This window comes from Lotus japonicus, chromosome 2 (genome assembly GCF_012489685.1).
Source record: "Lotus japonicus ecotype B-129 chromosome 2, LjGifu_v1.2".
Lineage (NCBI taxonomy): Eukaryota > Viridiplantae > Streptophyta > Magnoliopsida > Fabales > Fabaceae > Lotus > Lotus japonicus.
Window position 1 is genome coordinate 26373166 of NC_080042.1, and position 5849 is coordinate 26379014.

At 35.1% G+C, this 5849-nt stretch overlaps 1 pseudogene; it reads left to right on the forward strand.

The window, feature by feature from the left end:
• Nucleotides 1-545: 545 nt before the first annotated feature.
• On the forward strand, nucleotides 546-3541 carry LOC130735322 (isoflavone reductase homolog; annotated as a pseudogene).
• The last annotated feature ends 2308 nt before the right edge of the window (nucleotides 3542-5849 follow it).

The following is a 5849-nucleotide window of genomic DNA, read 5'->3' on the forward strand; positions in this document are numbered from 1 at the left end:
CTCGTATATAAGTCACTTTTTGAGAGTTTTTTTAGTCTCAAAATATTAGTCACTTTATAATATCAATGAAACATTTAATACATTTTTCCAAACTTACCCTCATATTCAATATGAAAGAGAGAATGTAATTTTGAAAAGAAATTAATTTGGAGAGAGAGAAGTTGATGAGTAATCTAGAAAAACTCAATAAAACTTTTTACAAATTTAATACTAGCAACTTCTTTTCTTAATCCGAGAGAATTTGGTAAAAGTGACTTATAAATAACCAATCATTCAATCGCATTAGAGATAAGTGAGTTGGAAATAAATTAATAAATAAAATATAGAAATTTCAACTCACTTATCTTCAATATGATTGGATGATGAGTTATTTAACCCAAACTTTCTTATTGGTCATTTAGACAACCCCAAATTAAATTAAGAAGACATCTTTAGGAGCTATATATACCCGATCTAGTCCATTATATTTTATATAGTGAATGAGCCTTGCCCGGCCCACAATATTATCCACTTTGGCTTGAGGAACTGGAGAGGAGATAAGGGCAATGTGAATTAAGAGCAAGGTTCTTGTTGTGGGTGGTACAGGGTATATTGGGAGGAGAATCGTGAGGGCAAGTATAGAACAAGGGCATGAAACCTATGTTCTCCAACGTCCAGACATTGGGCTTGATGTAGAGAAGGTGCAGATGCTGGTGTCCTTCAAGAAGCTAGGTGCTCGTCTCGTGGAGGCTTCTTTCTCCGATCACCAGAGTCTCGTGAATGCGGTGAATCTCGTGGATGTTGTGATCTATACCATGTCCGGAGTTCATTTCCGGTCTCATAACATTTTGATGCAGCTCAAACTTGTTGAAGCCATCAAGGCTGCAGGGAATGTCAAGGTATATAGTTTTTGAATGTTGAAGCCATGAGGGAAGCTCAAACTTGTTGAAGCTATCAAGGGCATGTTTGATTATAGTTTTTAAAAACAGTTTTTTTTTGTAAACTTGTTTGCGTTTAAAAAACTGTTTTTAAAATCGATTCTCTATTTCAATTTTTTTTAAATTAAAATACCAGAACAGCTAAAAAATATTTTCTGCTTCACTTTTTAGTTTTCTTATTACAAAATGTTGGAAAACATCTGATTTAAACAGTTTTTTTTTTCTCTTGAAAAACAGTTTTTAAAAATAGTTTATAAAGAATACAATTTTCAAAAATTGCAATCAAATAACCCTTATTCTAGATCTGTAGGACTTGCATTTTCCTTGCCTTTTAGATTTTAAATATTAGACCTCAAAATTGGTTGGGCATATAACGTTGGGTATACGGTGGTAAAAAATGTTTGTTTGAACTATTAGATTGAGAAAGAGAGAGAGTTTGATTTGTAGGGATTGCACTAGCTAATAAATTCATCACATCGGGTTAGAATTGCGAAAGATATTTAATAACATTAAATTTTTTTTATATTTACAATTAAATAATTTTTAAAAATACATATTTTTACGGATAATATATGCAGGTAAAACATATTTTTTCATTTTATCGAATACCCGTAAAATATTCAAATTGGCTTTAGCCTTTTTTACATAGAGTTAGAACTGATAGAAATTCTAAGATCTTAAGGTTTGTGGGTTGAAATGTATCCACCGTTTGAGTACCAAATAACAGGCATGGTACCAAACATTATTCAATCAATAAGAATACATTTGGTTGGCTCACTAAATAATACATTCTGACTTTTTCTTTTCTTTTCCTCTAGCGTTTTCTACCTTCAGAATTTGGCATGGACCCAGCACTCATGGGACATGCACTTGAACCTGGAAGAGTCACATTTGATGAAAAAATGACTGCGAGGAAAGCAATTGAAGATGCCAACATCCCTTTCACCTACATCTCTGCGAACTGCTTTGCTGGCTACTTCGCTTCTAACCTCGCTCAGATGGGTACTCTCTTCCCACCACGAGACAAAGTGGTTCTCAATGGTGATGGCAATGTCAAAGGTATCCAAAAAATCTTAAAATTATTAGTAAAACTATAATTTAATACTTTTCTTTAATGTCATCTTGTGTAAATTACAATCAGAATTTTAGTGTTTATGTCTGTTTGCACAGGTGCTAACGGATTACAGACAGACAGTCACATGGTCTGATACAATAATTAAAGCATACTTAAATTAGTTATTTGTACTGGCTGTTATTAATTCTGTTGCAAGTAATTACTAGCTAGTTAACATGTAGTTAGCTTGATCTGTTAGAAACAGTTAGCTTGGTAGTTGAATAATGACTTGTATATATTTCATATATAGTGAATGAATGAAACTAGCTAGAAGGTCATTTCGAAATATTGATTCTCTTGTTAATTAAATACCTTGTAATGATGATGAATTCACAATAAGCTGTTATTTGGTGCAGTTGTTTTTATGGATGAAGATGATGTTGCGACCTACACAATCAAGACGATTGATGATCCACGATCATTGAACAAGACAGTTTACCTAAGGCCACCAGAAAACATCCTCACTCATAGAGAGCTAATTGAGAAATGGGAGAAGCTTATTGGAAAGCAATTAGACAAGTCCACCATGTCTGAACAAGACTTACTATCTTCCCTCGAAGGTTAAACAACAATGATATTGACACACTACTAGTTTCTCTTTTCATCTCATTTTAACTTGTTTTTTCTTCATATCTCTCCTTTTTCCTTATCACATCATCTATCATAATGTTTCTCAAATATCTTTCTTTTCTTCCTATCTCTCTCAATTTGATGGAGGTGGAGAAGTGTGAAGAATTCATTTTTCAAGTTAAAATGCACCCAATTTGCCCAAAATAAAATAATAAAAAAGAAGCACACCTAGAATATGTGTGTGGAGTAACCAAATTAAATGATTTAATAGAGTTACCGTTTCAACTCTTCGTCTTTTAAGCAAATGATTGAGAGTTCGTTTCTCAACTCTTATAAATGGAAAAAATTTATCGGTCAATCTCATACCACTTAGTTCGCTGACTAGGGGCAACAGAAGACCGTCACAGTTATCTTGGTTAAGGGAAAAAAAGAATATGTATAAGAAGTATGTTTCAAAGAGTGTCTTTTGCTAGCATTTCAGTTTCCATGTGGGAGAATTAGATTTTTAGAGTAGTTCATACATATGTCAATAAATAATGACTCTTGATTTGTGTGATTTACTGCAGGTTTGGACTTTGCAAGCCAAGCGGGAGTGGGGCGTTTGTATCATATTTTTTATGAAGGGTGTTTGACAAACTATGAAATAGCAGAACATGGAGTAGAAGCGTCTGAGCTTTATCCAGAGGTGAAGTACACACGCATGGATATCTACAAGCTTATGTGTGATGAGATTATGTAAGCATGAAGAATAAAACAATTGAGGAGAAGGAATGCTGGTTATATTTGCAAGAAGTGATTTTCATTGACAATCGAGCCTGGAAGTTTTTGCAATCATTTTTTTTATACATAATCATGTATGCTTTAATAGTGAGCTTCTTTTATTTTTCATCTGAACTGAACTCCACAGAAAATTGACCTTATAATGGTGACTCAATTGCATTTGATGTTTGTGGTTGCTCATATTTTTTTTTATAAACCAAATGAATGCATTAAAAAGGAGTACAAGAGGTACTCAAACCCTTAATACATAGTTAAAAAAAATAAGAAATACAAAGGCTTAGAAAAGCTTAGAAAGAAAACATCCGCGCCCCAAGTCGATCCTTTCGTCTTTGACAGCAAAAAGATATAGAGGTTATTGCTGCAATACTCAACTCATCTCCACTATATCCTTTCAGCTTTGACAGTAATATATATATATATATATATATATATATATATATATATTACTGCTGCAATATTCATCCCAACGTAGATTAGAACTGTTGAGGTTGATTGTAATGTAAGTCCCACATTACTAATGAAGGAGAAAAAAGATCAAGGAATTCATCTTGGAGAAGTCTCACATTGCTTAGAATAGTTAAGAATGAGGGAGTCCAAGACTGTGTATAGGGATCTCAAATTCCTTGTTTCAATATACCAAAATATCAAAGGAGTAGTACCTGAAAACACTTTTAAATTTATATTTGTGTTTTATTTTTCTCTTATGCTCTTGTTTTAGAGTATTGTGAGATGTAGTTCAAATATTTACTTTGGAGAGTGTGGGTGTACTAGGGCATGAGGGTGGTTGAGACTTGAGAGTGAAGTCTATGTGTTGTAACAATTTTCACATAGTGTTTATTTTTTGGTTGTGGGTTTTGACAACGAGAGTGATTTTTCCTCCGGTTTTGAAGTTTCCACATTATATCCTTGTGTTGGTGATTGCGCTTCTGGTTTATTTTACTTCTTCAACTGTGTTATTTCCTAACTGTAAGACCCGGATTTGCAGAACTGGATTCAAAGTTTAATTTCCGACTCACGCGTTGAATCAGTGTAAGCGTGACAGGAGTTCACAGTTTGGGAAAGTTCAATGAAGAAGAAAGTTCAGGAATTGCTTGAGGATAGTACCATAGTCGTTTTAGGAGTTAGTGCGAGTCGTCTGCACACCCGCCTTATGGCGATAGTGTCCAGAATAGGCTAATTCCGCTGTTAAAGCAATGTTTAAGCGAAATTTCAAATCCTTGGAAAAATAAGAAGTTATCTTTATTTTTCCTTCGACCAGTGTTTCATTTCGGAACCCTGCACTGTACGCACGATAGGATTCACTTCTCGGAAGTCCGACGACGCTAATTTCTTTGCTTTAAAAACCCTAGATTCAATCACTGAATGAAGACTTTTTCTATTCGGAGCTTTTAACGAAGTTTCCATCCGCGTTGCCAGATTTCTTTCGACGTTTCCAATCTTTCCTCAGAACGAAGTTTTGTTGTCTGACCTTCACAGCAAAAAGTAGTTTTTCGGGGCAAATTAACTTACACCGCTTTTGGATCGTTTTTCCCAAATTCAAGAAACCTGCTTTGAGTTCCGGAATTTTGTCGTCAGAATCTCGCTTAGAATTCACCGATGAACGTGCTGCAAAAATCGGAATCGCGAAATATTCATTTTCCCGCGATTTCACTCATTGGAGGCCGCGAGTTTGGGAAGGAAAGGAGAGGAGAAGAACTTTGTCGTTTCTCGACCGATCTTCGAGCAGTTTGTCTCTATTTCACGGCATCGAGGTAACTTGCTTGATTCTTACCTCTGATCATTCTTTTTGTCGCGTTTCTTTAGCTATTTCTGAGCTCAAAGTTTCGAGCTTTTCGTAAAACTATTCGATTTTCCCGATTTTTCTTTAGATCCATCATCTATACTTGCCCAACAACCTAGAACACTCGCCGTTATTCGCCGATTTCGATCGAGTCGCCGAAGATCTGAAAAACTGTATAAAAACCCTTTTTGCGCACATATTGAAACTTTAATGTCGAAAAGTCGTAATCCGACTTAGTGCCTTTAGGATTAGTTGCTACAAATGTCGTTGTGAACGTTCCCATCAAATTTGTTTTCCGAAGTTTTAACTTTGAGTTTTGAGCTTTAATTTTGGACCAAAACGCCACTGAGTAGTCGTATTTTGACCCGGTTGTTCTAAAATTTTTTCGACAGTTTCTTTATCCTAGTTTTACCCTAAAACTACCTAGGAATTAATTTAGATCAAAGAAAAAGCGCCGGAACCCTTTTTCTCTTAGGGCCGTGAGCATGTTTAGGGGGGTTTCCGTTTTTCGATAACTCGTCCTCTCGTGTTCGATTGTTGTACTCTGAAGCTTTAAATGCTTTGTCTATCGTTAATTAGTTGTGTGTGATCGAGCTAATCGATTTTGTATGGATTTCTGCTTTGTTTTCTCCGAGGTTCATTTGAAGGAACTTCGGGATCTACGGAGCAACTTTGTGAGGAGAACCTA